Below are 9,558 nucleotides of genomic sequence, written 5' to 3'. Positions count from 1 at the left end.
AAGATTTGCTGATTTAACTAACTGAACTGGAATACAAAAAAGGGAGGTGTGAGGAGATCAGGGAAACAAGTAAACGAAAGATAATACGAAAAGATTGATTTGATTTTAATTGTTTTTTGCTTTTCTGTATTTTGTAATTTTTTCTTTTCTCTCTTTTTTTCTTATTTTGCAACTTTTTTGTAATCTTTCTTGAAACTTTAATAAATATCTTTTAAAAAAAAGAAGACTCCCTGGAAAAGACTCTGATGTTGGGAAAGATGGAGGGCACAAGGAGAAGGACGACAGAGGACGAGATGGTTGGACAGTGTTCTCGAAGCTACAAACATGAGTTTGATCAAACTGCGGGAGGCAGTGGAAGACAGCAGTGCCTGGCATGCTCTGGTCCATGGGGTCACAAAGAGTCGGACACGACTAAACAACAACATACAAACATGTGCAATCTCTTAACAGGTAGAAAAAACAAAATAATAGAAAATAGAAAATTTATAAAGAAAGAAAAAAATAAAGAATTAACAAATATAAGAAACCAAGAAATAATAGTAAGGAAAAAAGACAAAGTTATTTAAATAGTAAAACTACTCATCGACACAATCATTCCCATCCCGCTCATTCTACTGTTTGATATAACATTCTTTTTTACACGGGCTTACATTATATAATACCATTTCTTTCTGCTTTGTATACATTCCTTTGATATTTTTCTTTACAAATATCATTCAATTTCTGCTCATATGGAGTTATTTGTACAATAAAGTTTTACATAATTCTGAAATATTATCCATTCTCTAGTTGTTTTTGTTTCCATATTCCTCTAACTGATCTCGTCAGTTTTGCTAATTGTAGATATCATAACATGAGTATCTGCCAATTTGTAATCTCTGGGAGCATTTCATTTTTCCAGCTCCTTGCTATAAGGGTTCTAGCTGCTGTTATACCATACATAAACAATGATATTATAACTTTTTAAATTTCTGATGGTAATATACCAAGTAGAAAAATCTTTGGGGATTTTTTTTTAAAGTAATTTTAAATAGTTTCTTAAACTCATTATAAATATCATTCCAGTATTTGCCAATGGCTACACAGGTCCACCACGTATGATAGTATGACCCCTTCTTTTTTTTTACATCTCCAACAGGTTGATGTTTTCCCTTTATACATTTTAGCAAGCTTTTTGGGGGTAAGATGCCATCTATATACCACACCCTGCAAAGCCTTTCCCACCCAGCCCTACTATGTGAAATATGTATTCTGTAGTTGACCTTTGTAATGTGTTGTTTTGAAATCTTGAAGATAATAGTTTAGTTTTCTGTTACGTTGCTTTGACCGTATACTCTATATTTCACATTTTTCACATTGTTTTATTTATCGTATTTTTCGCTCTATAACACGCACCCAACTACAACACGCACGTAGTTTTTAGAGGAGGAAAACAAGGGAAAAAATATTCTAAATGAAACAGTGGATGTATGATTTTTGTGGTTCATTCTGTGGCCACAGACATGTGATCTGATGGTGAGTTTGGGGTAGCCCAATGCAAAAATCCTGAGGATCCATGTGGAGCTGTGCTTTGTAACCACGTTTTAAGTGGGGAGGGAAGGAAAGCACTCAAGGGACAAGGAGCACGTGTGGAGTGTGTGGAGAAGGATGCTGCTAATCATGCAAAGAGGGGGAGAAGGGGAGAAGGCCCCTCTCCTCTCCCTCTTTGCTCCTTTAAAGCAAGCAGGCTCTGCTTTTCTCCCTCCTCCCCGGCTCTTCCCCCCGGCTTAGCGAGCTGAAAATCTTTCCTGCTATTTAGCGAGCTGAGTGTTGAGGAGAGAGGGACAGAGAGCCTGCTTGCTTTAAAGGAGCCAACCGGACACTCGTGTAAGCGGCTCCTCTCCTCTCCCGCTTTGCTCCTTTAAAGAAACAGCCTCTCTGTCCCTCTCTCCTCCCCTCTCAGCGGCTCTTCTCCCGCTTTGCTGTTTCAAAGCGAGCCACAAAGGAGGGAAGCATTCGCTCCGTAACACGCACAGACATTTCCCCTTACTTTCTAGGAGGGAAAAAATGTGTGTTATGGAGCGAAAACTACGGTATGTTTTATTGATTTAGTATGCTGTAAATCGCTTTGAGGTTTTTCTTAAAATTATAAAGTGGTATAGAAATTAAATAAAAGAAGTATAGAGCAGGGATATCCAACATGGGGTTGCTCAGATGTTGGGCAACAACTCCCATAAGCCTCAGCCCAGATGGTCAAGGTTGATGAGAGGTGTAGTTCAAAAGCTCAAGGGGGGGAAATCTCACCCGTATACAATCCCGTATACAAATAGCCAATTCAATTTCCTAGCTGCCAGCCTTTATGTGGCCAAAATGGAACCCTTCTTCCAAGGAAGAGAGGGAGGTACCAGTAACCTTGAGGCAGCTCCATTGGTTACGTATATCCAATAAATTTTTAGGTGGGGGGGAAAGATAGCCAAAGCCACGCAATGAGAACTGCACATGCTCAGTGGATACAGAAAACTGGCTGTGGGGGTGGGGCGCTGGTGGACAGCAGGAATGGAAAACTGGAGAGGGATGGATAGCAGTGGAGTGTGCTGGAAAAGGGAAATGTTTTGGATCAGAAGCACTCAGTGCCTCAGCATTTTCATCCATGTCTTTACTGGACAGGCTGCTCTGGTGCTTATCACTGGAGACAGAGAGAGTACCTTGCCTTCAACTTCTTCTCAATGCCAGCATCCCCCTTCCTTCATAGCCATAGATGACGATTGCTGAGCCTGATGGGGGTTGTAATTCAGCAACATCTGGAGGGCCAGATCTCTAGCTAGCGATTGACCTGTGGGAATGTTTAGAAAGGCAGGAGAGGATATATTATTTGATGATATCCATACTAACTTGCGTTAACAACTTGCTGTACGCTTGTTGCAGGTTCATCTGAGCCTCACTATTTAAGATTCCTGATAAGATCCCTTGTTATCCCTCTTTAAAAGTGTAGACACGACAATCTTATTAAAATCAATATACAGGTAGTTTATTCATTTTCATTCCGTTCACAATTAGATTCCTGAAAGCAGGCTTAAGTTACAAAAGTATATCTATATCTATACATAAACTATAATCTAAGGGAGTTAGTCCCAAGTGATTGCGACTCAGCAGTCACTTTTCCTATGTTACAGGAAAAATCCGAGGGCTCCCTTGGACAAAACAAAGACACCAACCAGGATAACTTGGAGCAAAACAGCAGCCTGTAGGCTTGGCCTTTATTGAACTGTTGCAACAGGGTATTCCCCTCACTTGCAGGAGAGAGGAAAGACCCAGAAGAATAGTGTGCAAGGTCTTATAAAAACTTTTGAAATTCCCCTCCTCTAGGTCTAGCCCACCCCCAGAAACATCATGCATACATTACAGAAAGGAGGGGCTGAGGGAGGAGTTGGTGGTAACCTGAGTGTCTTGTCACCTGGCTGGTTCCTCCTTTCCCCCTCCCCTTCCAGGAACTTCTAGGAGACAAAGGGGAGTTTGCAGTTTCCTGCCCCCTGAGGGAAGATCTGATCAGTGTCCTTTGTTTCAGTCCATGCTGAATCCACTCCCATATGCAAGTTCTTTGTGATCTTGATTGTCTTCTGTCTGGGATCATCAGGGTTGGCATGGGCAGGGCTCCTGTGTATGTGCTGAGACAGTGAAGGGATTATGGCTGACCAGGACTAAGTCACCCCCCTTTGTTAGTTCTTGTCATATGGAGTAAAATAAAAATGGAACAGTGCAAATCCAATGTATGGTTGATTTTCTATGAATTCATAACAGAAATGTGGCGTGTGTGTGTGTGTGTGTGTGAAGTTTTTTTAGTGCAAGTTGGTCACTCAAAATAGTCTTCCAGCACATACATCATGGCAAATACATACACAGGCCCGTAGTACAGATTAAAACATTTGTTTTAAAGTAACAATGTGTTACATATTTTCATCATCTGATTCATCTTCTTCTTTCAGAGATTCCTTAGCGTATTTCTCTGCTTCTTTATACAAACAGAATGATTGGGGTGGGGGGGTTCCTGCTACACCTAACAGATAGAAAAAAACAAAATGGAGAAGAAAGAATGAAGCACACGAGCATTGTGCTCCTCCACCCAGAATAGGCCACACCTATTTCAAGTCACATGTAGAGGAAGCGCTTGTCCCAGCTCAGGAGGAAAGGGGAAGTTTTCTCTCTTTTTTAATAATAATTTTTAATGATTTTCAAAACAGACAACAAACAAAACAAAAGAGAACAAACACACCTCAAAAGACAAATACATACAAATAAAATTTGACTTCCCCATACCTCCCTTTCACTGCATCCTTATTTTGCCATTTTTTAGCAACCCTTCAATCAATTTTTCTAATTAACTCTCTTTAGATTTTCTTAACATTATCATTTACAGCTGTAGTTCTCTGTTTCTTACCCCTTAACATCTTATCAATCCACAATTTTACAACAATTTTTAAGATATACTTTAAATTTTTCCCAATCCTCCTCCACTGTCTCTTTCCTCTGGTCGCGGATTCTGCCGGTCATCTCTGCCAGTCCCATAAATTCAGTCACCTTCGTCTGCCATTCTTCCAGAGTAGGTAGTTCTTGCATCTTCCAATACTTTGCCAACAGGATTCTTGCTGCTGTAGTTGCATACATAAAGAATGTCCTATCCTTCTTTGGTACCAATTGGCCGACCATGCCCAAGAGAAAAGCCTCCGGTTTCTTTGCAAATGTCCACTTAAGGACTTTCTTAATTTCATTATAGATCATTTCCCAGTAGGCCTTAATCTTTGGGCAGGTCCACCAAAGGTGATAGAAAGTTCCTTCAGATTCCTTACATTTCCAGCAATTATTATTGGGCAAATGATAGATCTTTGCAAGCTTGACTGGGGTCATGTACCACCTGTAGATCATTTTCATTATGTTCTCTTTCAAGGCACTACATGCCGTAAACTTAATACCGGTGGTCCATAACTGTTCCCAGTCAGCGAACATAATGTCATGACCGATGTCCTGTGCCCATTTAATCATAGCTGATTTCACCGTTTCATTCTGTGTGTTCCATTTCAGCAGCAAATTATACATTCTGGACAGATTCTTAGTATTGGGTTCTAACAATTCTGTTTCTAACTTTGACCTCTCCTTCTGAAAACCTAGTTTCCTGTCTTGCTTAAATGTCTCATTTATCTGATGGTAATGTAGCCAATCTCGAACTTTATGCTTTAGCTTCTCGTAACTCTGAAGTTTTAACTTTTCACCATCTTGTTCTAAAATTTCACAATATTTTGGCCAATTAGAGTCCATATTAAGTTTTTTCACTGCCTTAGCTTCCATTGGTGACAACCACCTGGGGGTTTTACTTTCCAGCAAATCTTTGTATCGGTTCCAAACATTATACAATGCTTTCCTAACAATATGGTTTTTAAAACCGTTATACACCTTTGCCTTGTCATACCATAAATATGCGTGCCAGCCAAAATTATTGTCGTACACTTCCAGATCCAAAAGAGGAAGTTTTCTCCTGGGTGGCACAAAGCATCCCCTAGCATGTCCACTCTAGGAATGTTGTACTTCACTGCTACGAATTTCATATCCCACAGACCCACGCTCCTCCTGCCCACTGACCAGAAAAGTCATGTCCCCCACAAAAAAAGCCCACCCTGAGATTCCTCCTTCTTTCGCTCTCCAATTTTATAAATTGCTTAATAAAAAATTGTGGTGTTGCCCTCATTGTGAATAAGTGAGTTTCATAGACACAGAATGAAAGAGTTGGAAGGGACCAAGAGGATCTTCTAGCCGAACCCCCTGCAATGCAGGAATCTTTTGACAAGGTGGGGCTCAAACCCACAACCCCGAGAGTCTCATGCTCTACCAACTGAGTTATCCCAGGACTCGGATCAAATTCAGCTGGTAGGATTGCAATGAATCGGGAGCAAAGCTTTTGTATGAATATATTACCTCAAGTTATTCTGATGCTTCCAAATGCACTGGTACAAATAAATTTTAAGACTGAACAAGTGGTATTATTATTATTATTATTATTCCCCAGCCAATTTGGGCGGCTTCCAGCAAAATATAAAAACACAATAAGACAACAGACATTAAAAACTTCCCAATTCTGCTTATTTGACAGAAGCCGACAAATTTAGTTTAGATGCTCTATATCAACTCAATGACGGAACCAGTCAGAGGGCCTTCTTGGTAGTGGCACCCGCTCTGTGGAATGCTCTCCCGTCAGATGTCAAGGAAATAAGCATCTATCTGACTTTTATAAGACATCTGAAGGCATCCCTATATGGAGAAGCTTTTAATGTTTGTTTCATTGGTTTTTTAAAAATATTCTGTTGGGAGCTGCCCTAGTAGCTGTGGAAACCCAGCCAGATGAGCGAGTATAAATAATGTTATATTATTATTATTATAACATATTATTATTATTATGACACCCAACTCTATCTGTTGATGGATGGCCATCCTGACTCGGCCCCAGACACACTGATCAGATTTTTGGAAGCTGTGGCTGGATGGTTACGCGGGAGCTGGTTGAAGTTAAATCCTTCGAAGACACAGGTCCTTTGACTGAGTTGGGACGATAGGGGATTGGGAGCGGCAACTCCAATCTCTTGCGAGGGCACAATTAGTGCCAGCACTGTTCGTTAAGAGTTTGGGTGTAATCTTCGACACCTTTCCATGGAGGTGCAGACTGCAGCTATAACAAAGGCGGCATTTTTTCATTTCCGCCAAGCTAAGCAGTTGACTCCTTACCTCTCTCGCCCTGACCTATCCACTGTGATCCACGCAACGGTCACCTCCAGACTGGATTTTGGTAACTTGCTCTACATGGGGCTGCCCTGGAGACTGACCCAGAAAGTCCAGCGGGTGCAGAATGCCGTGGCGAGACTCCTTACGGGGTCCTCCCTGTGGGATCACATTCACCCGGTACTATACCAGTTGCACTGTCTCCCGGTGGAGTACAGGATCAGATTTAAGGTGTTGGTTTTAACCTTTAAAGGCCTATACAGCCTAGGACACTCGTACCTACAGGACCACCTCTCCTGGTATGTCCCAAAGAGGACCTTACAGTCTTCAAACAAAAACATCTTGGAGGTCCCGGGCCACAGAGAGGTTAGGCTGGCCTCAACCAGAACCAGGGCTTTTTCAGCTGTGGCTCCGATCTGGTGCAACGCTCTGGGCTAGGGCCCTGCGGTACTTGACATCTTTCCGCAGGGTCTGCTAGACAGAGCTGTTCCACCAGGCCTTTGGCCAAGGCACAGCCTGACACCCTCCCTTGGCAATCCTCACAAAACTCTAGCCCAATGGTTGCCATTAATCTGATGTGAACTGATTTTATAATGAAATGATTTTAGAATGTTGTATCATTTTACTGTTGTTAGCCGCTCTGAGCCCAGCTTCGGCTGGGGAGGGCGGGATATGAATAAAATTTTATTGCTATTATTTTTATTATTATGCTTAATTGATAGCAGTTCCCGGAAGCCGCCGGAGGGAAGAGATGCACTTGGGCTCCAATCCTCCTTGCAGGCTTCGCCACCGTGAGGAGACAGTGCTGAGATTCCTGCATTGTAGGGGGTTAAACTAGATGACTCTCAGGGTCCCCTTCCATCTCTACGATTCTATGATTCTAACAGGGTGCGGGACTAGATGGGCTTGATCAAACTACAGGGCTCTTCATAGAATCATAGAGGTGGAATATACCACAAGGGCCATTGAGTCCAACCCCCTGCCAAGCAGGAAACACCATCAGAGCACTCCTGACATATGGTTGTCAAGCCTCTGCTTAAAGACCTCCAAAGTAGAGGACTCCACCACACTCCTTGGTAGCAAATTCCGCTGTCGAACAGCTCTTACTGCCAGGAAGTTCTTCCTAATGTTTAGGTGGAATCTTCTTTCTTGTAGTTTGGATCCATTGCTCCGTGTCCGCTTCTCTGGAGAAACAGAAAACAACCTTTCTCCCTCCTCTATATGACATCCTTTTATATATTTGAACATGGCTATCATATCACCCCTTAACCTCCTCTTCTCCAGGCTAAACATTCCCAGCTCCCTTAGCCGTTCCTCATAAGGCATCGTTTCCAGGCCTTTGACCATTTTGGTTGCCCTCCTCTGGACACGTTCCAGTTTGTCAGTGTCCTTCTTGAACTGTGGTGCCCAGAACTGGACACAGTACTCCAGGTGAGGTCTGACCAGAGCAGAATACAGTGACACTATTACTTCCCTTGATCTAGATGCTATACTGCTATTGATGCAGCCCAGAATTGCATTGGCTTTTTTAGCTGCCGCGTCACACTGTTGGCTCATGTCAAGTTTGTGGTCAACCAAGACTCCTAGATCCTTTTCACATGTACTGCTCTCAAGCCAGGTGTCACCCCTCTTGTATTTGTGCCTCTCATTTTTTTTGCCCAAGTGCAATACTTTACATTTCTCCCTGTTAAAGTTCATCTTGTTTGTTTTGGCCCAGTTCTCTAATCTGTCAAGGTCGTTTTGAAGTGTGATCCTGTCCTCTGGGGTGTTAGCCACCCCTCCCAGTTTGGTGTCATCTGCAAATTTGATCAGGATGCCCTTGAGTCCATCATCCAAGTCATTGATAAAGATGTTGAATAAGACCGGGCCCAAGACAGAACCCTGTGGCACCCCACTAGTCACTCTTCTCCAGGATGAAGAGGAACCATTGATGAGCACCCTTTGGGTTCGGTCAGTCAGCCAGTTACAAATCCACTGAGTGGGAGCATAGTCAAGACCGCATTTTACCAACTTCTTTACAAGAATATCATGGGGCACCTTGTCGAATGCCTTGCTGAAATCAAGGTAGGCTACATCCACTGCGTTCCCTTCATCTACCAGGCTTGTAATTCTGTCAAAAAACGAGATCAGGTTAGTCTGACATGACTTATTTTTCAGAAATCCATGCTGACTATTGGTGATCACAACATTCCTTTCTAGGTGCTCACAGACTGTTTGCCTGTTCTCCAGGAATACTCAAAGATGACTGCCTTCATGTGATCTGTGTGAGAGAGAGAGTGAGAGTGAGAAAGAGCGTACCTTCAGGGAGAGGCCATGTCTCTTCTTTGCAAGGAGGATGAATAAGCTGCAACCCCCCCCCCCTGCGGCTTCCCTGCCTGCTCTCTCTCCACCCCCAACCCCAATTATGGGTATTGCATTACATCACCTTGCCAACAAAGGTCCGTATAGTAAAAGCCATGGTTTTCCCAGTAGTGATGTATGGAAGTGAGAGCTGGACCATAAGGAAGGCTGATCGCCGAAGAATTGATGCTTTTGAATTATGGTGCTGGAGGAGACTCTTGAGAGTCCCATGGACTGCAAGAAGATCAAACCTCTCCATTCTGAAGGAAATCAGCCCTGAGCGCTCACTGGAAGGACAGATCGTGAAGCTGAGGCTCCAATACTTTGGCCACCTCATGAGAAGAGAAGACTCCCTGGAAAAGACCCTGATGTTGGGAAAGATGGAGGGCACAAGGCGAAGGGGACGACAGAGAATGAGATGGTTGGATGGTGTCCTTGAAGCTACTAGCATGAGTTTGATCAAACTGCGGGAGGCAG

General features: G+C 42.9%; 1 protein-coding gene and 1 long non-coding RNA gene across 3 annotated transcripts in view; one reads left to right on the top strand and one right to left on the bottom strand.

Annotated features, from left to right (window-relative positions):
* LOC309525018 (uncharacterized protein) overlaps positions 1 to 9,558 on the bottom strand; it is a 210,404-nt gene that overhangs the window by 99,753 nt on the left and 101,093 nt on the right. The window lies entirely within an intron of this gene.
* The window catches only part of LOC309525506, a 138,792-nt gene that overhangs the window by 50,526 nt on the left and 78,708 nt on the right, over positions 1 to 9,558 (top strand). The window lies entirely within an intron of this gene.

Source organism: Podarcis vaucheri (genome assembly GCF_965113315.1).
Source record: "Podarcis vaucheri genome assembly, chromosome: 2".
In the NCBI taxonomy this organism is placed as follows: Eukaryota; Metazoa; Chordata; class Lepidosauria; order Squamata; family Lacertidae; genus Podarcis; species Podarcis vaucheri.
Note: the sequence above shows the minus strand (reverse complement) of the source record. Positions and strands in the feature narration are given on the sequence as shown.